The sequence below is a fragment of the Anabrus simplex genome, chromosome 2 (genome assembly GCF_040414725.1).
Source record: "Anabrus simplex isolate iqAnaSimp1 chromosome 2, ASM4041472v1, whole genome shotgun sequence".
NCBI lineage: Eukaryota > Metazoa > Arthropoda > Insecta > Orthoptera > Tettigoniidae > Anabrus > Anabrus simplex.
Window position 1 is genome coordinate 437,116,547 of NC_090266.1, and position 23,814 is coordinate 437,140,360.

Below are 23,814 nucleotides of genomic sequence, written 5' to 3' on the forward strand. Positions count from 1 at the left end.
GTATGTAAATGATGAAACTCGATAGTAAGTTGTCCGTAAATATGATAAACGGAAAGGATTCGTTCGTTGGCGTGGTAAATAGCAGTCTATGTCCTTCCTGAAAAGCATTTGCAACTCTAGAGGAAAATGAAACTTTCTTACTTGTACAATGTATGGTTGTAGTTATGAATCTGTTTACGACAGGGAATATTTGGGCTTAATTAGTTGACTTTAGATACTAGTCTGGAAGATAATGTCGGAGTTCAAGAATTTGATGTAGTTTATGACTTTACGTTCATCAGGAAACTGATCAATAGTAAACTAAGCTAAAGTTATCTTCGGTATTTTATTGTATGTCAGTGTAACTATATGCTTAAATTTTAATTATTTTGTTTAGTGTGTTTGTAACATATGTGGTATCTAGAATCCAGTTTAATTGCCTGTATTTTCTCATAGGCTCACAGACAGGCGCCTCAGTGGAACGGTTAGCGCTAGCACTATTAGTTGCCGTGATCGGAAGCATGGATTCGATTCCCGGTACTGGTAGAAACTTAAGATTGGTGAGGTGCTACTCGAGCCGTTTAACTCTTAGAGCCTATGACAAGTTTAATAATAATGTTATTTGCTTTACGTCCCACTAACTAATTTTACGGTCTTCGGAGACGCCGAGGTGCCGGAATTTAGTCCCGCAGGAGTTCTTTTACGTGCCAGTAAATCTACCGACACGGGGCTGTCGTATTTGAGCACCTTCAAATACCACCGGACTGAGCCAGGATCGAACCTGCCAAGTTGGAGTTAGAAGGCCACCGCCTTAACCGTCTGAGCCACTCAGCCCGGCAATATGACAAGTTTAATGATAACGATGTTGCCTTCATTAAATGATCCTCGCGGGATAAGTAGCACGATCGATAGATGGCTGACCCTCTCAGCTTAAGTTAGTGGGCTCGATCCTGACCCAGTCCAGTACTATTTAAAGGTGCTGAAATACACCAACCTCGTATTGGTAGATTGACTGGCATGTAAAAGAACACTTGCGGGACAAACTTCTGGAATACCAGCGACTCCAAAACCATAAAATTTGTCAGTGGGGGTGTAAAATCCAATAATATTATTATTACAGCAATGGCATTCATGGCTTACTGCAACGGATATTTTTAGACATGTAAGGGCATGCTGAGCAGTAAGAGAGTTTGGTGGTCACATGACCAATGGAACTAGGATATCGTCGGCTTACTTCTAAAATCTCGTATGTTACAACGTTCTTCCTGCCCGTTATATTCCTTAAGACTGGTCACGCCTCCTAGCCACATATGTATCAGCCATCAGAACTTTTTTCGTAGTGTTCATTTTCCTATGATAACGTGTAAAGGAAAATGGAGCTTACCACACCGTATTGCAGGAATGCTGTTTTCATGGTGAATTTAAGCATTCCTACAGTTTAATGTATTTAAGGTTCATTTTCCTTTACACTCAGCCATAGGAAAATGAACACAACGCAAATTGTGGCTGGGAGGCGTGACCAGTATTGAGGAAGAAAATGGATAGGAAATGCATTGGGAGATACGAGGTTTTAGAAGTAAGCCATCGATAAAGTGTTTTGATGAAGATGACTTTACCTGGCTCCAAACGTTCATGAAGACAGTTCATCTGCTAAATGAGAATGGCAATTGGCAGGTGGGGATATCTTACCTGTCAGATTACGCGAAGTACGGGAGACACGGGTAAAATGATGAATCATTAATGAATTCTAATACTGTACTAGCAACTAAAATTTTCGAAAACGATGAAGCAGGTAAGGCAAACTTTTCACAATATAGTCTGCACAGTGTTGTCGGTAAGCGAACTATGTTCAGATCAAAACCTGAGAAGACTTGAAGCTGATCCTACAATTTCCGGGATACGAAGACTTCAGTATTAAGGTGAATTAAGCAGTTAAATGATAACGAACCATTTAAGCACATACTTTTACATTTTTATATAAATCCAGGCTAATCACTCTTGTGACGTCATAACAACTAGAAATAACTCTGAAATCATATATATTACACATCTCTTGAACAACAATGATAACTTGAAAAATAATTGGATTGGACTGAATTGAATTGAATAAATAATAGAAACCGTACTGTCTTTAGAAAATGTACTGCTATTTAGTGTAACTTTAAAAATAAAGTACGGTACTTCTTTCGTATTAATTGTAAATGTAGGCCAAGAGCATATTCCAACTCTGAAATATTTTTTCGGGTTTAAGAGAAGATTTCATGCTTTGGAAGCTTTCTGTCAAACCATACAATGTTGAAAATAGGAAGATATGAAGATAACTGAGCTCATTAAAAAATTTCCATTTTTATGTTATTTTCTGATATGTCTCAGTGATCATAAACCATTTGAGCTAATGTGGACAATTTTTGGCGTGAAAATTGGAAGTTAATTTTCGAGATTAATAGATGTCTTTATATGGAGATATTTTTAATGTATACTGTCTTAGTTTAGTAGTTGCTTTAATTGCAGAAGTAATGCCATCTAGTGAGGATAAGTGACAGTAGAAGAGATAAAGCACACCTCAGCAAACAACAATGGTTAGTCATTGAAATGTCATTGGGACATTCTAGGCCATTATCCTTTGTTTCCCTCCGGTTCTGTAATATTTGAGTATTTGAGCCGTGGGCTTTCTTCCGTCCGAACGTCCTCCCTCCTCCTCCCCCACCGCCACCACCACCCCTCAATCCCCTGTGATTAATTAGTCCCTCATTCGTCGAGTGATCATTTACGTTTTACTTCTCATTTTCATAGTTGTGTTCGTTATCTTTCTGATCAATGACCGCGTGGTCTCGCAGCTTTGCAATAACATTCATAATAACAATCACCATCGTCCGTTAGTACGTTACCATGTCTAATATACGCACATCAGCGATTCTTGCCATTGACGGACCTCACAACATATCTCTAAATTCGTGAATATCACAGCTCATAAGTTGAAATGTTTTGGATATAAATGATTGGAAGTTAGATTTGCTATAATTTTTGTTATGTGCGGGGTTCAGAGAAAAATAATATTTTCCGAGATATTTGGAAGTTTATGGAAATGCAATGACCGCGAATATTTCCTTCATTGTTCCTTTTTTCGGTAATAAAGCAGGAAACGTAAAATATGAGAAAATATATGTTGCAGTGTTTCAATGCAACAAATATTTACATCGAAAATTGACGTTTCTCTGTTTTGGCCTCTTTAATATTTCTACGCTATTGTATATATCGATGGCTTACTTCTAAAACCTCGTATCTCCCAATGCACTTCCTATCCATTTTCTTACTTAAGAATGGTCACGCCTCCCAGCCACAATTGGATGTACAGTCCATCAGAACAATTTTCGTTGTGTTGATTTTCCTATGGTTACGTGTAAAGAAAAATGAAACTTAAATACGTTAAACTTTAGGAGTGCTTAAATTCGCCATGAAAACAACATCTCTACTATACTGTACGGCAAGGTCCATTTTCCTTTACACGTCTGCACAGGAAAATGAACACTACGAAAAAAGTTCTGATGGACTGCATATAAATGTGTGGCTGGGAGGCGTGACCAGTGTTAAGGTATATAATCGGCAGGAAGAACATTTTAACATACGAGGTTTTAGAAGTAAGCCGACGATATGCTAATCAAATAATACATATCCCAGTGAATATCGCGGGTACTCCCGAATTTAAATACAGAATTTCGAGATATTCTCTTCAGCTGTTTTCCCCTGAAGAGGTTACAAACAAACAAACAAACAAACAAACAAACAAACAAACAAACAAACAAAGAAACAAACACACAGACACAAAAATCGAACTGAACCATGTGTCGACTTTCATATACCTAATCCGAGTGATAAACGAAGTATTAGAGAAAGGGAACACGGTACGCCTTTCTGTTTAGTAGGGAACAAAATAGGTGACCTCTGATGTTAAAATAATGTGAAAGTGACAGAAGCCACTAGTCCCATTTTTAGCTTTTATTAACCTGTCTGTACTTAATGTAACTGACTTCCTGTTACGTGATATTTCGACATCGTTTACTTGAAAGTAAAACTACATTCTGAATTACTATTTGTTTAATTATGGAGTTAGCCTTCTGGCACCATGATCGCGTGATCCAACCTTTACACGTATGCATATATTTTAGTATTTACCTGGAGTGTAATTAACTGAACGAAGGGAGGAGTTGAGAGACAACACCTAAAAACCGACTTCTAACTGCCATGATTATACCCTAGTTTTCTGAATGTTATATAGGTCAGCATAGTTAAGTAAGTAAAAAAAGAACACATTTCACGATATGGACTGATTTTCGAAAGTTCAACAAGCTTCCTCACGATGAAATGTTTTGAAGGGCACAGAGACAGTCACCTTGGTTATGTAGATGTAGCTTTTATCTCCATTTTTACGTAGGTATTCGCACACTTTGGGAATGAATACAACGTGCGTTCCATAAGTAATGCGACCAATTTTTTTCTGACGCAACTGTACACTAATCACACTAACCACTACACCACAGAGGCGGACATGTACATATTACTTGGTTAAATGAGTCCACTCCGCTTATGTGGTGTAGTGGTTAGTGTGATTAGCTGCTACCCCGGAGGCCCGGATTCGATTTCGGGCTCTGCCACGAAATTTGAAAAGTGGCACGAGGGCTGGAACGGTGTCCACTCAGACTCGGGAGGTCAATTGAGCAGAGGTGGGTTCGATTCCCACCTCAGCCAACCTCAAAGTGGTTTTCCGTGGTTTCCAACTTCACCTCCAGGCAAATGCCGGGATGGTATCTAAATTAAGGCCACGGCCGCTTCCTTCCCCCTTCCTTGTCTATCCCTTCCAATCTTCCCACCCCCAGAAGGCCCCTGTTCAGCATAGCAGGTGAGGCCGCCTTGGCGTGGTACTGGGCATCCTTCCCAGTTGTATCCTCCGACCCGATGTCTGACGCTCCAGGACACTGTCCTTGAGGCGGTAGCGGTGGGATCCCTAGCTGAGGCTGAGGGAAAAAAACCAACCCTGGAAGGTAAACAGATTAAGAAAGAAGAGAAAGAAAGCAAATGCTGGGGTTGTACCTTAATTAAGGCCACGGCCGCTTCCTTCCAACTCCTCGCCCTTTCTTATCCCATCGTCGCCATAAGACCTATCTATGTCGGTGCGACGTAAAGCCACTAGCAAAAAAAAGAGAGAAAGAAATGCGTCCAACATTATGATTCAGGTGGCATTCGCAAAGAATTTGTCCGTAGTCTGTGCTTACGTGGCAATTATTATTATGTCTGTTTATTATAACTTCCTTAGAAGAACACCTGAGACTTCAGAGAAGTCAAGTCTTCGTAAGGGATGCCTAGAAGAGTACGAAATGAAAATTAAGAGAAGGCATGACTCAAGGTTGTTTCGAGCCCTCAATGCACCTTGTAGCTTATCCACGTACATCTGAGGATAGCGCAAGTTGTCACTTCGTAAAGTTACTGATGTGTTACAGCCTTATGGTACAGTTTTATGACATTTTTGAACGCTCTAATGGTAGTAATTACATTGCGTAAGCTATCACATCTGCTGTGCAGAATTCGCGTACCATAGTTTATAAAATACTGTGAAAAACGCGTTTCTATCAATTTCAATGTGATGAGACTACACAAAATGGCCGTGAATTGACACGTCTGTAACTGGTCCTAACCGATCACGGTTTCTATGATACCGTGACCACCCTTTCCTGTCAAAAGAAAATGGCCTCTTGAACCAATCCGGTGTGCAATTTTTTACCGACAGCTAAAGCTATGGTTTGTACAGTACAGTGACATTTCGTAAAAACGACTGGAGTATTGGACTCCGCTGTACATAAAATGTTACAGTGTTTTTGAGGTGGGCCTCAAATACTGCCTCTTGTACCGTTTTTGCATTGTGCGGGGAAGTCTATATCGGACCAACTGCACATAAAATTTGTGTAAAATATTGTGCAATTTAGGACTAAGGCCGCGTACACACCGAGCGCGCTTCGCGTAGTGTGTCGCGTGTAGCGTGAAATGCTATGCATAGCGCAAGGCGTGCTTGCTGTTCACACCGAAAACTCTACGCCGCGCTCTCAGCTTAGTTTGGCGCGAGGTGTTTTAGGGTCGTCACAATCTAATGCCGTTATCCAAGTAGGCCTACACTAGAAACAGTTTACTGATGGATAACAGTTACCTAAAATTAAAAATTAGAAAGAAAAAACGAAATGGATTCATTAATTTAATGAAGAACGAATTACTTTCGGAGAATTCCATCGTTTGTACAGAGATGCAAGACTTTATCGCGATAAATTTTATGATTACTTAAGAATGACAAAAAATACATTTGGCCTTCCAAACCCTACAACTGAAATGTGGCGACAAGTAGCAGAGAAGTGTTTGGAGAAATTCAGTTTTCCCAATTGTCCAGGAGCACCGTGCAGCAAACACGTCGAAATTAAATTTCCGGCTACATCACGCTGTTTATATAATAATTATAAATAGTATTTTACAATACTGTTACAATTAGCATACGCAATTTATCATCGTAACAAAAGTGAAGTAAATGTGCGACAAATATTATATTTACTTCCAAGCCCACTCCTAGCCTGCAGAGTGATATTCCTCATGTTACCACCCTCCATTTTCAAATTATAGATTCTATGCACTTTGTCACAAAGTGTCCGGCTACATGGCTAAATGGTTACCGTACTGACCTTTGGTCACAGGAGTCCCGGGTTCGATTCCCGGCAGAGTCGGGAATTGTAATCATAATTAGTAAATTCCATTGGCACGGGGGCTGGGTGTATGTGTATATTCATAATCATTTCATCCTCATCGCGACGCAGGTCACCTACGGGAGTCAATTCAAAAGACCTGCACCTGGCAAGCCGAACTTCTCCTCGGACACTTCCGACACTAAAATCCATACGCAATTTCATCCTGTCACAATGTTAAGCCCAGTAAAGTGTGACAATAGAAGTAATATTACTGTATATGTTTACTGTAGGAATGCGATAAAACTGTTGGAGATACGTAAGTCCACTTATTTTCCAAAACAGTTACATTTTTTGTGTCTTGGGTTCCATATTTCTTTTCTTTGAAACACTGCATGAATAATTTCTTCTTCCATAGCTTCAGAACAAGCTAGGTAACGCTAAGCAATTAACCAACACTGCGCGTTGTCTGGCGCTTCGCTTAGCTGTAAGGTAGGCGTTCAGCGCAGCAGAGCGCGGGCTGTGTGAACACCTGGCTTAGAAACAAAGCACTGGTTATGCTTAGCGTGACGCTTAGCGTTGAGCAACACGCGACACACTATGCGAAGCGCGCTCGGTGTGCACGCGGCCTAAGAGCCATTAAAGCCTAGCTGGTTGCATAAGGTTAGGAAAGATAGGGGCAGCTGTACCGCCCGGTATTTATTCTGGTATTTGAATATTAATTAAATACACGCTTATAACTGTACCTAATTTATAAATATAGTTTTAATATTTAGAATAATATAGTACTACGTAATTTACTTTTTAAAGGCATATTTATTGTGGTATTAATGTATTTTTTAAATTTAATAAACACAACTGTGCACATTTCTGAAGTATAATTCTAGTCATTAGAATGTATTTTCGTTACGTTTTATTGTATATAATTTAGTGGTATTAGCATGCATTCTTTGTGTATTCAGCAAATGGGTAAAATGCCTATTGGACAGACAAAAAAATAAAATAAGTTAAGGTTTTGATAACAACTGAAACTTTTGCAGGAATGAAATTGGTGATGAATGATGACAGATTAATTATATCATCGAGTGAAAAGGGATATTGAGGCTATTATTGTGAACAAGGAAACCTAAAGAAGACAGGGCGTGGCTATAGCTGGATGAGTGTCGAGCCTGGTCCTGATTTAGAACCACACGGTGTGTGTCCTGCTCGATGTAAACCCACACATCGTCGCAAGTAATGTCTACACATAAATACGGAGATTACGGAACGTCCGTAATATGTCTCCATTAGTTAGGGAGTGCACAGCGAGACTTAAGATCTGAAACAGTGATAGAAAGTCTTTCTGCTTATCTTGCCGTAGGACGTGATAACCGCTTTTGAATCAGAATCCTCTTCTAGGACGACCAGTAAAGCAAACAATGAAGCATTTTATTTTGGCTTTGATATTCATGGCATTATTAAATGAACTGCTTTGCTACTTATAAGTGAAGGCCACATTATTCTGATGTTCCTAATTATAAGCAAATATTATAAATGCTCACTAAATGTTGGTACATTTTAGCGGGTCCCTAGATTAGATATAGCATAAATTGGTCATAAACCTTCATCCTGGGTTCGATACCTGGGTCATCTAAAGATTTTAATCCTGGGGTGATGGTTGCGGTGTGATTCACTCAGCTTCGTGTGATCATAGAAAGAGCTGTGTGGTATAGAAGGTATCGGATTCGGTCAACAAATCCAAACATTATGAGTGAGGAAGTCGTTTACGCTGACTAGCGAGGGAGCTGTTGCCCTCGCAAGTAAATCAGGGAACCAGGAAGTGAACGTATTTCCCATACCTAACCATACTTACGATGGTACATTATTATTCATTAAAATCTCGTGGCCAGAATTTTTATTTCACGCAAGGAAATCAGTACAGCCCTCAGAACCACCCAGTACCAGCTTACAATCTCTCTCATTAGCCATATCCATGCTGAAGCGAAACACAGGGACACACCTGAAGAGCCGGCTCCATTGCTAAAAGGTTAGCGTGCTGGCCTTTGGACACAGGGTTCACAGGTTCGATTCCCGGCAGGTTCGGGAATTTTAATCATCATTGGTTAATTTCGCTGACACTGGGGCTGGGTGAATGTGTCGTCTTCATTATCATTTCATCCTCATCACGCCGCGCAGGTCGCCTACGGGAGTGAAATCAAAAGACCTGCACCTGGCGAGCCGAACATATCCTCGGACACTCCCGGCACTAAAGGCCATACGCCATTTCATTTTTACCTGAAGAGCGAGGGGAAGGAGCGAATGATGGGAGATCTAACATGAACCAAACACGCACAGAGGGGAAGGTATATACTTGCTTCTGCACCTGCCCAGAAGCCCCACCCCTCCCTGACTCGACCTGGAATATGCGGTAGAGCGGGGAATGAACGAACCACACGGACTAAGGAGACAGGGGACGCAGGTCGGCGTTCGAAGTCCCAGTAGCTCAATGTAATGGCAGACTTTCCTTAACATGTGATAGCTCCGGCAGATAGCTTGAGGGGAAGGTTTCAAACTTCTTTTATTCATGTCAAGTTCTAATTTCATGGTTTATATGTAGATTTTCGGCAAGTCTGAGGACTCTGTTCAAATCCCTGCTGGGAAACATATAATGAAAGGGAATAAAGAGTGATTTCCTTCTGTTGATTCCCATTCAATTAAGTATGGGGTGAATAAAATGTGTAATCATCTAAAATTCGTAACACTCTCTTGCGATTTATTGTTATTCATTTTGTCACCCCGGCGTGGAATAGGCTTAGCCTCTGTTTCTTAAGGCCTCTGTGTTGTACCCACTGAGGGTTTTAGAAACTTCTAGAAGGAGTGCAAGTGTATCGCCTCCTACCGTTTCGTTCATATCCAATCATGTTCAAACTTTTTCTTTTTTACATTAGAGCCATTTAGTATGGGCACTTACTGCCAATGTTTATGTTCCTGTAAAATAAAGTGAAAAACTGTTGAGCAGAAGATAAGCCTAAACGGCATTGTGACTATAAATAAGCTATTTTGAAGAGTGCCAAGTATATCCTTGTGCGCTGTAAGAAACGTATGCCTCTGACAGTGAGAGGCTGGACAACATTAACATTTGGGCTCAGACTCCTAGGCTGTGTTAAATAGTACTGTTCAGATATATCATGCTCTTTCCCTATATGTTATCGTGCTGACAATTCTCTCTAGTTCTGTACCTGTTTTTTTTGGACTTTAAGGCACTTCTGTTGGAGATGACGAGCTCATTATTATATTGTCGCTGTTTATTCAGAACTTCTATTTATCAAATTTTAAAGTCAAAAAAGGAAGGAAAGGAATAATAATAATAATAATAATAATAATAATAATAATAATAATAATAATCTTGGGGGTTTTGCCTGTTCCCCTATCGGGCGCGTCCCAGGTGGCGGATCGGGGGGCTCGCCGGACTTGTCCGGAGGGCTTGAGGGAAATAAAATAACTCTCGCGGACCGAAAACAGGCACAGCCAGAAAACATCTTGAGGCAACCTCTGAGGCTCAATACCTTAGTTGTAACTATGAGATTGACAAAGATCAATCTCCCCATTATCTTCAACTTACTAGCATGATGGCAACGTCAGTTAATGATACTACTACCCCAGGCCCTAGTATTCATACTAGGTTTTCTCGGTCATCGGATTCTGGGGGACCGAGAACATCATGCGGGAATGTATCGGAGCTTCCCAAATCTCTTCGCCCAAAGGAAAAACATTTTATTGGCACTTTAAACATCAACACGCTTTACAAAATTGGAAAGTTGAAGCACTTAACAGACACATTAGACCAACTCAACATCCAAATTCTGGCACTCCAAGAAACTAGGTACAGTGACGAAAATCATTTTGAATCAGGAAACTATAGAATTTATAAAGGTAAATCAGCTACCCTCCTCCCTAACAAAATATTACAATTTGGCACTGGTTTTGCAGTGAGAAAAAATATCACAAATTCGGTATTATACTTTACATCTCCTTCTGAAAGAATTTCGCTAATGACAATCAAATCAGGAAACAAAGCTTATACACTAATCAATGCACATGCACCTACAAACAATTAAAATCAAAAAGACCCACAGAAGGTAGATGACTTCTGGGAATTACTAGAAGAAACTACAGCCAAAGTTCCAAAACATCATGTCAAAATTCTGCTGGGGGACTTCAATGCACAAATTGGCAAAGAGAAGAAATTTAGGACCACTGTAGGACTTTACCCTGCTCACAAAAGAACCAATGAAAATGGAGAACGTTTAATTGGCTTCTGCGAGAATTTCGATCTAAAATTGATGTCAACCCATTTCCTGGCACTTCCACAAAAGAAAATGACATGGAGATCCCCGAACATGCATTTAGGAGAATTTCAACTAGACCATGTGGCTATTTCCAAGAAAAACCAAAAAGAAATTATGAACGTTAAAGTCAAAAAGGGAATTATTGACTCCGACCACCACCTATCTCTTGTTAAAGTAAAGTTTCAACCCAACAGGAAGAAAACCAAAACAATCAGAAACCCAAGAATCGACCCTGAATTTCTGAGACAGAACTCAGACAATTTCCTTGCGAATATCTCCAACGATGCTCCTTCAAACTGGCTAGAACTCAAGGACACACTCTTGAAAGCTTCACAAAACATCAGCAATCCCCCAAGGAAACGCAAACACAGGTGGTGGAATGACACCTGTGACAAGGCCATAGAAGTCAGAATTAGGTCCTGGCTAAACTGGAGTTCCCATAAAACTGATCAAAATCGTGATGAATTCTTCAAAACACAGAAACAAACCTCAAAAATCATCAGATCTGAAAAACGAAAATATGATCAAAACAGACTGGTAGAAATAGAAGAAGATTTCAAGAAAAACAATACACGGAACTTCTACAGAACATTCAGAGAAGAATTATCCAATTACCAGGCACCTAGTCTCTGTTTCAAACGTACAGATGGGTCTTTGGAAACAAGTAATAAGGGAAATTGTGAACTCCTAGCAAACCATTTCATGGACCTTTTAAACTGTGAATCTCCAATGGAACAATTCACCTATGAAAAACCAACACCTAATCCAGATTCAGAACCCCCCACATTACAAGAAGTCAAACAAATAATCAGAGATTTAAAAGACAACAAAGCACCAGGAGAAGATGGAATAATCGCTGAAATGTTGAAAATTGGTGGTGACAAACTGGCCCAGATTATTCAAAAAATCTTACAGGACATTTGGTTTTCTGAAGAAATTCCGGAGGATTGGAAATGTGCATTGATTCACCCACTTCACAAGAAAGGAGACAAATCAGATATTAACAACTACAGAGGAAATTCTCTCCTCTCACTCGTATATAAAATCTTCTCTAAAGCTCTACTTAATAGATTAGAGAAACAAACAGACCACCTGATCGGAGATTATCAGGCTGGATTCCGAAAAGGGAGATCCTGCGCAGAACAAATCTTAAACCTAAAAACCATACTACTGATTCGCGAAACCAAACAAACAGTAATCACCTTTGTTGACTTCAAAAAAGCGTATGATTCCATAGATCGGCAGACCCTGTTCAACATACTAGAGGAATTTCAAGTCGACAGGAAAACGAGGGAATTGATTAAACAAACTCTGACCAACACAACATCAAAAGTTAAGTTCTTGGGAGAAATTTCTGAACCGTTCGAAATCAGAACTGGCGTCCGACAGGGAGATGGACTATCCCCACTACTATTTAATTTAGTTTTGGAAAAAGTGATTCGTGAATGGAGAAAAGAAACTAAAGGTATAAACATTGGCTGACTTCTTAAAGACAAAATTCACCTTGACTGCTTAGCTTTCGCAGATGACCTTGCGATCCTTTCGAACAACAGACAAGAAGCAATCCAATCGATAGAAAAATTGAATGAAATAGCCGCAAAAACCGGACTTCAAATTTCATTTGAAAAGACGCAGTTTATGGAAGGAACTAAATAAAGATTCGACAATCAACCATTAATCACCAACTGTGGAATAATTTCCCAAGTAGACAAATTCAAATATCTAGGTGAAATTATTCAGCCAGCAGGGTTAAATCAGGAAGCTAACAAAGAAAGGACTGCTAAACTGCAAAGGGCTTACAAAATCACATGGAACAGATACAACAAAAGATGTATATCAAAAAATGCAAAATTACGACACTACAATGCAGTCATCAAACCAGAGGCACTTTATGCATCTGAAACACTGATCATTGGCGGCAGGTCACAAATGAAAAGCATTGAGAAAAAAGAGGAAAATTCTCAGAAAAATCCTAGGACCAAAGTTCGAAAATGGAATTTGGATGAAAAAGAAACCACACGAAATTTTTCAATTCACAGAAAAAATCACAGATACCATCAGAAAGAGACGGCTAGAATTCTACGGACACCTACACAGAATGGATAACAACAGGCTGACAAAGAAAATTCTAAATCTAGCTCTAACCCTGAAAATCCGCAACAATTGGTTAGCAGAAATTCATGAAGATCTACAAGAAATGGGTATTGAGGACGAAACCATTCAAGATAGAATGAAATTTAGAAGCTTAGTAAACAAACATAAATTTGCAGAGAAACCAACAAGAAAAAATACAGGCTGGACAGAAACACGCAGAAAGGAACACAGTGAAAAAATGAAGAGATATTGGGAAGAAAAGAAGAAGAAACATTGTGCAAAATAATTTCAAACGCGCTCCACAGCTGGGCACAACGAATCAAAAAAAAATAATAATCTTATAAATGAAATTGTGGAGAACCCGCTGTCTGTAATTTCACTTAGTTTGCATTATTTTGATGTATTTATCCATTTTAGGTCAACTGAAGAGTTTATAAGTGGTATTCAGCTTGTGTGTCCGTGTGCTTGTCTGTTTGTCTGTCCGTTTGTTCCGCCATCACGGGGAAACGGATGAATAGATCCCGATCAAACTTTGTATTTAGGGTCAACTCATTGAGTAGCAGGTTTCAATATGCATATAATTTTAAAATCACTGAATAGGGTGAGAGTTTATAGGAATAAAGTAAGAGTTTTTAATTTTTCTACACTGTTGATTATATCTCGACCAAACTTCAAATTTAGAGTCTACTCATACAGAAGCAGGTTTCGATATCCGTAACATTTAAACATCACCCACACCATTTTTGAATCCGTTGGTCGTGTTGGAGAAGGGCAACGGTTCGTTGAGGGTTTGCCTCGACGCGGGAGCGATAAACCAGCGGTTATCCCAGAGTATGACCAGGCCCCGTGTATGAAAGAGGTCCTTAAGAAGTTCCAGGGCATGAAACTATTTAGTGGAGTTGATCTGACATCATCATTTCATTACGTTGAACTTGACCCAGCCACCAAAATTTTGACCGGGTTTCTGTTTGATGGGCAAACCTACGTTTTTAACTGGTTACCTTTCGGATTGAAAACAGCAGGGTCAGCGCTCATTAGGGCACTAGATCGTAACCTCAGTGACGAAGTTAAACAGTTTACGGTGAGGTACGTGGATGACATCCTTGTTGCATCAGAAACCTTGCAAGAGCACCTGGAAAAAACTTGATAAACTATTAGCTGATTTAGAAAGTAACAACTTCAAGGTGAACCTACCCAAGTCTAATTTCTGCCAAAGGAGTATCCTATTCTTAGGTCATGTGATCGACTCAGAGGGAATTATGCCCAATCCTGTTAAATTAAAGGCAATTTTCCAAAGCCAACGAAGGTGAAACATGTCAGGCAATTTTTAGGAGTTTGTAACTTTTTCGCGGATCATTGTCCGAAATACACCAGTATAGTTGCACCATTACAAGATCTCCTCAAGAAAAACAATAGGTGGAAGTAGGACCTCGCCTGCGATGAAGCATTTGCTAAAGCAAAGGATCTGTTGGCCCATAGTGTAAAATTAGGATATCCGGACTATACACAAAAGTTTATTGTGCAAACTGATGCGTCGATTATAGGAGTTGGGGCAGTACTATATCAAGAGACGCGCGAACCCGAACAGAGGATCACCTATTTGGCTCTCATGAGTCGCAAATTAAGGTCGCATGAGTTGAAATACACCGTGACCGAACTAGAGATGCTCGCGATCGTGACCGCTCTTAACCATTGGAAGAAATACACTTACGGGTATCCAATTGTGTTAAGGACGGATCACAAAGCTCTGACGTTCATGATGAAATCTGCATTAACAAGCGAGAGAGTCAGCCGGTGGTGCTTGTTTGTGCAGCAATTCGACATTACAGTTGAGCACTGCGCCGGGAAGGCAAATGTAATTGCAGACGCCCTCAGTAGAAATCCAGATCCGGAACCTATCGTGGTTAACCAAATACAGTTGATGGATCAAGGGGACCGCGAAATCATAGAAAGGCTGCGGACTATTGGTGAAGAACAGCAGAAATGTCCGAAAATGAAGTTGATCGATTTCCTCCAACGTAGAATAGAGCCAGGGACGGATGAATACCGTGAACTTCAGAAAAGGTCAGAGAAGTACCAATTTTTTAATGGCATGCTGCATAAATTCGTGGACGAGGACCAAACGCAATTCAGGATCGTGGTTCCAACGACGTTGCAAGTTGATTTAGTTTGGCTCGCTCATCACATTACAGGTCACGCAGGGAGAGATAAAGTAATTGCTATACTTTGGGAAACTTTTATCTGGAAAAATTTGAGGAAAACTGTTCAACAGGTACTCCTTGCTTGCGACATTTGCCAACGGGTAAAGCCCAATCCGTACCTACTTAAGCAAAAACCGAAGCCGTTGTTGCCAAGTAAACCTCGGGAACTGTTCGCTTTAGACTTTTACGGACCACTTCCCAAGGGAAAGAGAGGGCTTCAATACAATTTGGTATGCGTGGATGTGTTTTCAAAATTCGTCACTCTCTGTCCAATCCAGAAGGCAAACACTAGAGCCGTCATAAATCAGTTGAAGACTAAAATCATACCACGTATGGGCAAGCCCGAATGTGTCCTCACTGATCATGGGTCGCAGTTCACATCGGGAAACTTCAAGCGAGACATCGACAACTTAAACATCAAACATCATCTAAGTTCAATTAGGCATCCGGAGTCGAATCCCGCAGAACGGATAATGCGAGAAATCGAAAAATTTTGCCGTATCTACTGTCCTAGACAATATTGACGTTGGGTGGACGTGATTCCTGTTATCACAGAAAGTATCAACGGCACTATCCACGAATCCACCGGCCAAATTCCGTCAGTGATTCATTTCGACAGTTTTCCGAAGAGACCATGGCACGAGGTCTTAAAATGTCCGCAGGATCCTAAACTATCGGTTGAGCTATGCATACAGGAGACAGCAAAACATTTGAAGGCCCAAGCAGAACGAAGGTTACGTCGTCTCCGTAACAAGAGGTACCATCGACCACTGCGCGTAGGGAACTTGTTCTCGTTAAACGACCAACAGTTTCTGATCCACCTAACAAGTTCTACCACAAGTTCGCTGAATTGTACGTTGGTCCTTACCGAGTCATCCAGAACCTCGACAACAACGCGTACAAGGTGCAAAGCATGGACGGCGCGACCGAAACCATCTACAACGCGGCAAATCTGAAGTTGTACCATACGTTCGGAGGCAATGGAGAAGATGTGGACGCTGAAGAACTTGGGGCAACGGATGAAGAAGAGGATGAGGATGACGGAGAAGAAGATCGACGTGACGTGTCGGATGAAGAGTCGGGACCAAATGAGGAAGCCGAAGAAGTCAATTATTTGGAGAATTTGTTTTCACAGAGAGATCTTGGGGATGAAGAATGTGCAGAATGTCAGTACCTGGAGAACTACAGAGAAGCATTGCGTCAGATAGCATATTGTTTGGAAAGAGAGAACCAGGAACTTCGCCAGAAAGCAAAGGTTTGGAAACAGTTGTGAATCGATATTGTCAACTGAATATTTAGCGACGAAATGTGTCCAGTGCCTGTACCCATTTCTTCTCGGGGAGAAGGGAATATGAACCCGACAGGGGCATGATCCAAGGACCTTTGGTTGATATCGATCTCCGTAATTACGCACGCAATGCTAATAAAGGGAAAGAACGCTGAAAATGATTAATATTCATATCATTAATAGGGGTCATACCGAAACTAATTAATATTCATACCATTGAGATAGATAAATTGTGTACTTTAAAATTACTCTACGAGATTTCTTTGTCTGCGACTTATTGCGCAGTATTATCCTTTGTGTAGCGGGGGCCCCGCAGATGAAGCCAAGCCAACTTAGACCCGGGAAGGGGTTATGAATGGGGATTCCCTGTGACATCACTCGAGAGAAGACATCCCTCCTCAAGACTCACAGAATGAGGGGAAACTAACTTTTTCGAAACGAAATATAGGAGCCATCTTGGAATCGGACTGGCCAACTTAATTACCTACGATATAGAAAATTAATAAAACTCAAATTAGTGGGTCGTCTCCCAATTTAAAAGGGGTAAATGTCATTGGGACATTTATTTAGAGTGTTTAATGTCCTCTTCCGTGATAACTTTCAGAAGAAGAAAGAATACTGTGTGGTTTCTGCGTGGAAAAGTACTGGGCCATATGTTTATTCTCACGACACCTCCTCGAGATCGGGAGTTAACCACGCATGGTGGGGGAAGCAGAACATATTTTAATTAATTTAAAGAGATTCACCGAAGGATAATTGAGTGGTTATGTCTCAATCGCACCAACTAGATACTGGTCACCGATTATCCGTACCATTTTACCTCGAGTACGCCGGGAATAGGCGCTACGCAAATTAGTGGAAGGGGTATCGCTCCCTAGTAAAAACTACTGCAGGAAGGGACAAGCGTCAGTCGGGGTTCGCGGCTTATCGACGGCGAAGCTATGCTCGGTTAAGCCCTCGTTAGGTCTTTGTTCAAGTGAAGTTAATTCCTATTTTAAGTGAAATAATACAATTTGCATAAACAGTGCATAGTTTTGATCTCTGTGACGCCAGTATTAACTTTTTGGAAAACCGTGACGTGAAAAGTCATATTATTATGATTACTATAATATAATAATCTTACGTAGTCGCATATGAGATCGTGACCGGACGTTCACATTGAACGCTGTTAACCGGAGTGTGTATTAAACAGTGACGTTGTGTCTGTACAGGATTAAGTGCTAGCGGCTCCACCAACATCAAACAATGGCTCATCAACTTCAAGATGGACTGGTAATGGAAGTAATCACCGTGGTGCCCATGGAGGAGGAGTAAGCTCAGGATGGACTTCCCGAGTTGACGAAGGCGTCATCATGTGATAGAGATGAGTACAAAGTTCTAATATCTGGCATGCATAGAAGGGATGGGAATATTTATTGTAAACTGACGCTATAAGAGATTAAAGATGTAGTCCTGTTGAAATAGAGCGCCGGAATGGGCGCGTAGTAATTAATTCTTAGCTTAGGAAACCGACTACAGGTCTGAGTAATCGAGTGTAAATGATTAAGGGAATATAATACTTTAGCTTTGCATGGGATAGAGATTCATTCAATTATTTCTTTCTTGGGAGATTCTGTTTGTTTATTTGCGTCAGAAGACCAGTAATAATTAGTTTATGGGAGTGCAGTGAGAGTAGTTATTAGAGTATTCATTAATTCGATAAGTGTATGGTATGTAAAACGGTAAGTACTACTGTACGCAAGGCACGTCACTACGAGACTCAGCGGCCAAAATTGACAGCCTCAAAAATTCCACCCTTTGAAATACTTAGATAGGGAGTGATAAGATAAAATTCATTATGTGATTAAATTTACCAGGAAATGATCCTAAAGCGTGTGCCAAGCATCCATTCGCATGGATATTAATTAATTAATGAATGTATTGCCGTGTGACAATAAAGTAGCCATGTGCCGACCATCGATTAATTAGCAGTCAGTAATCAGATGTTAATTGCTGCGCGAGTGCTTAAGTGCGTTGTAATTGCTGAATAGATTCCGCACGATGACCATGTATATGGAATGTAGCGGGTAAGCTATGTACGACGGCAGGAATAATAATAATAATAATAATAATAATAATAATAATAATAATAATAATAATAATAATAATAATAATAATAATAACGATCGCGCAAAGATTACCATTATAATACGGGAGTCGCGGTGTAAAGATGATGTGATACTGTTGGGTAAATGTGTTGAATTCAAGGTGATTTGCGCGAGTCATTTTAAGACCGCAGTTATTGTAGATGTACTTCCGTGTGGAATGTTACTGTTTCCTTTTGAAAGGAAATGTTACGCCTGTATGTGGGTGGCGACCCTAGGGTGTGAACAGCCGTCCGGCCTTGGCCCAGTTGTGTTCTTTTTTTTTTGTTGTGGGGGCGTTCCGTAAGCCGAGGAAGGAGCGATGTTGCTGTTAAAGAGAAGTGGGCTTCTCTGAACGGCGAAATAATATGATTTACCTAACACGGCAGAGCTGTGTAATAATTAACAAACGACCCGGCCGATGATGGTAATGTTTGCCAATGAATCGTTGTTAATTGTGCGAGTATAATTAGATAGAGATTACAGGACCCTGCCTTCATCACAAGAGGTTGTCAGTTCGATGCTCAACGTAGGCATTGGAGGCCTACAGTGTCAGAAGGAAGATCAAGTGCCTTTTACGTATTTTTCTTGCATATCATGTACCATGTATGTGTTTTTTATGTCATGTGTGGTTGTACATAAGGTCAGTGGTGGTTCTGTCCATCAGCCTGACGATGTCTAGAATAGCGAGGGTCGGTTCGATCCCAGGTGTTGTATCATATGTGTGTATTTTCAGTTTTCGTCATTTCATTGGGAAATCTAGGTCTTTATTAGAATAGGGATTGCTCAGACGTGTTGTCGGACGCATGTTAGTTTTATGTGTTAGCGATAATATAACCTCAGTGTTATGATAAAATTACCATTCGCTATATGTCACGATACATCGCTTCGCGATAACGTACTCGTTTCTATCACGTATAACGGACAGATGTCCACAAAACAAACTACAACAAGCATTTGTAAATTTTTATGTAATTCATTAGTGTTATTTAGTGCGTCATTTCCCATCATCATTAAGGTTCAATAAACCGGTTTGTGAGTTAAATATTTTAATTCGAATGTGTTCTCATTTTAGTTATGTATGCCCCGCTTCTTTTCCCCCCTTGTACGCCTTCAAGTTTACTTTAGTTCAGCGCCTATTTATTCCATACTTCTCGACCCGTGTGCGACCCTGTAGATTCCATGCCGGTGCCAATTAAGGAGGGGTGGGTGCAGTATGTATGTATGTCCGTCTGTCTATCTGTCTCTCTGGTTATCTATCCGCTTGTATATTCCTAAAAGTGGAAGAAAGCTGGACTTATTTCAACCAAACTACTGATTTGGATTCTACTAACTCAGAATTGTGTTATCAGGTGCGTATGATGTCATGGAAATCGCATGGACTAGGTATTTATAGGATGACTAGCAAGATACCCGTGCTTCGCTACGGTTTTATACTAAAAGAAGTTTTACATTTTGGTGGGTCCACTGTCAGCAGAGCGTGTAAAATACGCTCTCAGTTAGTATATCAAACGGTTTTGAGAGAATTCTTATCTATTTTCTCATCTAATACTCATTTGTACCCCATACGGAAGCATTTGAACGTCTTAAACCCTATCTTATTTAACATCTAGGATGCAAAAGTGACCAACCTGTGAAATTTTGAGTTTGTACGTCGAACGGTATTGGAGGAATGAATACTTTTTAAGGGTGAATGATTTTAAGTATTTATTGACATCTAGGATATAGAAGACCACCCCTCTTAAATAAAATAAGTTTGTGCCTGAAACGGTTTCGGAAGAATGGATACCGGTACTGTGTTTCTGAGAGTCAACCACCATCTAAACACCTCAGGGGAGAAATAATTTGAAGTATACGATATTTTACACCAAGGGCATAAAAGAAGGCTTTCTCGTGAAATTACAACTTTGTACGTCAAATGGTTTTGGAGGGATAAATTATTTCGTTTACGGAGCTAACCTCATTGAACACTTTAGGGGCTGGAACGTTAAAAAATATTTCATATATATAATTTAAAATATATATACCACTATATGGAATTTTGTCTTCCTGCGTTAAACCGTTTCAGAGGAAGGAATGAATATATTTCTTTTCGGAACTTAACCCCCATTAAACACTTTGTGCGGTTAAATTTGCTTCAAACATTCTGTTATGCAACACCTTGAAATTTTAACTTCATAATTCACACGGTTTCATCTAAATACAAGCTGCCTCTGTGGATCAGTGGTAGAGTGTCGGCCTCCGGATCCCAAGATAGCGGGTACAAACCCGGCAGAGGTAGTCGGATTTTTGAAGGGCGGTAAAAAAGTCCATTCGACACTCCATGTCGTACGATGTCGGCATGTAAAAGATCTCTGGTGACATATTTGATATTTACCCGACAATAGACGCCCAAGAGAGTTTCGGTTTACTCGGTCTGCCATCTAGTGGGCCTAGAGTAAAGCGGAACGTCGAAATTGACGAGCAGACAGCCAGATTGCGTCAGATTGAAATGTTTGCACACGGTAGCTGAGGCCATACGATTATTATTATTATTATTATTATTATTATTATTATTATTATTATTATTATTATTATTATTATTATTATTATTATTATTATTATTATGTAAATGCATATTTTTGTCATCATTCCTCACCCCGAGTCAATACCCCTCAGGGGTGTATTGTTTTAAGTCCACTTCTTAGTTGTATCCTCATAAAAGGAATCCCAGCCGCCTCCCCCGCCACAAAATACGTGTGCCTTTTTAAAGGAGATTCCAAATACCAAATTTCTCGTCCGTAACACCCTTCGTTTTCGAGATTTAAGTATCCTCAAACAAAGAATTCAACTCATTTTTCAATTAATTTACCTCCGCACCCCCCCCCCCCACCTCTTAATTGGATTTCACGAAAACGAAAAAAATACGTTATTCTTTATTTTTAAAGAAGATTCCAAATACAAATTTGCATGTCTGTAATGCCTTCAGTTTTTGAGACATAAGTATCCTCACAAAAGAAATCCAACCCCTTCTTCAGTCCTTTCTCCAACCCCCTTAAGTGAATTTCCAGAAAACAGAAAACACGTGATTATTTATTTTTAAATGAGATTCCAAATAAGTTACCAATTTTCACGCCTGTAATATCTTCAGTTTTTGGAGATACCAGTATCCTAATAAAAATAATCCAACCCCGTTTCAGTACTCGCCCCACACTTAAGTGTTTTTTCCGAAAACAAAAAATACGTGTTACTTTATTTACCAATTTTCACGTCTGTAATATATTAAAATTTTGAGATATATTGCAGATATGCTCATTTTAAAAATTCACCCCCTTAACACTTCCCCTTAACACGTCCCCTTAAGTGGATTTTCAGAAAACAAATTATGCGTGTTCCCTTACTTCTAGAAGAGATTCCAAACACCAATTTACATGTTTATAACGTGTTAGTTTTTTGTATATTGTAATTATTCATATTTTAAAAATTCATCCCCATTTTCACGCCCTTAAAGATGGATTATCTAATTATCCTCCCGTAGTGTGTACGTACATTGCAATATCATATTTCCTCAAAATTTCATTTCATTATGTTCAGTAGTTTTGGCTTGGCAGTGGTGAGTCAGTCAGTCAGTCAGGGCCTCGAGCCCTAAGAAGGCATCAATAAATAAATAAATAAATAAATAAATAAATAAATAAATAAATAAATAATAAATAAATAAATAGATAAATAAATAAATAAATAAATAAATAAATAAATAAATAAATAAGGAAAATATATAGACTTCGTAAATATGTTCGTTAACATTATTAGGTTTATCAAAAGACTGCGTACAATAAACGTTTAATAATATGTTATTTCCGTTCCTTTCTGTCGTGTACGTATTCATCGCATGACGGATAATAAAGAATATGATTTCGAAAAATTGGGTTTTTAGTCCAAGTTCCGTGGGACATGTCGTGCATGTCACTTCACGGTGGACAAAGAGAAAACTATTGAGCCATTTTACTCTTTACGATAGGACTGATAGCCATTCGCGTATTTATCGTACGACGGATAATAACACAAATGAATACCAAAAATTGGATTTCTAGTCCAAGTCCCGTGGGACATTTCGTGCATGACACTTCGCCATTTTACACAGATATAATGGGACGTATTATCATTGTCGGAGTGACGTGACGGTAGTCAGAGATACAATATGCAACCTGAGAACCATGGTGAATTTCACACAATTTCGGACCACGAACAGTTCCGTTCAATAAATGCCATCCTTCTGTCTCGGCTTTGTTCATTTTCATCATATTTCACATTACTAACACGCGCCTTCTTACGAAAATATCATCTTAATATATCGCATTAAACGTGTGAATATAGCCATCTTACTTCGCATAAATTCCTGAAGCAAACATGTAATCCACTTAAAATTCCAGTGCGAAGAATGGGTACAAATGCTAGTTTTTAATATTTTTCCCCATTTTCACACCAGACAAATGCTGGGTCTGTAACTTAATTAAGGTCAGCGCCAATTCCTTCGCACTCCTAGGCCTTTCCTGTCCCATCGTCGTCATATGACCTATCTGTGTCGGTGAAGCGTAGAGCAAATTGTAAAACAATAATAATAATGCTAATAATAATAATTGTTGTTATGTACATAATTTCGCTTACTCTTGAAATGACGGAGATTTTTTTTCTACGGGCTTCATGCTCTACATTCAGTGGAGGACACCTTCGCAGACCTACAGTTATTTGAAGGATCTATAATAATGTTATTTGCTTTACGTCTCACTAAGTACTTTTTCGGTTTTCGGAGAGAAGGATCCATAACAGGAGAAAATCAGAGGATGTATAACATGTCGCTAGGCTTGAAAATGAACCCCCCAGTGAAAGTGTACACCAAGGAAACATGAGGTATAACGTATCCTTTTTGATGTCTGTCTGTCTGTCTGTCTGTCTGTCTGTCTGTCTGTCTGTCTGTCTGTCTGTCTGTCTGTCTGTCTGTCTGTCTGTCTGTCTGTCTGTCTGTCTGTCTGCCTGTCTGTCTGTCTGTCTGTCTGTCTGTCTGTCTGTCTGTCCCTTTACGCTTAAAAGTGGAAAACTGGTTGGACT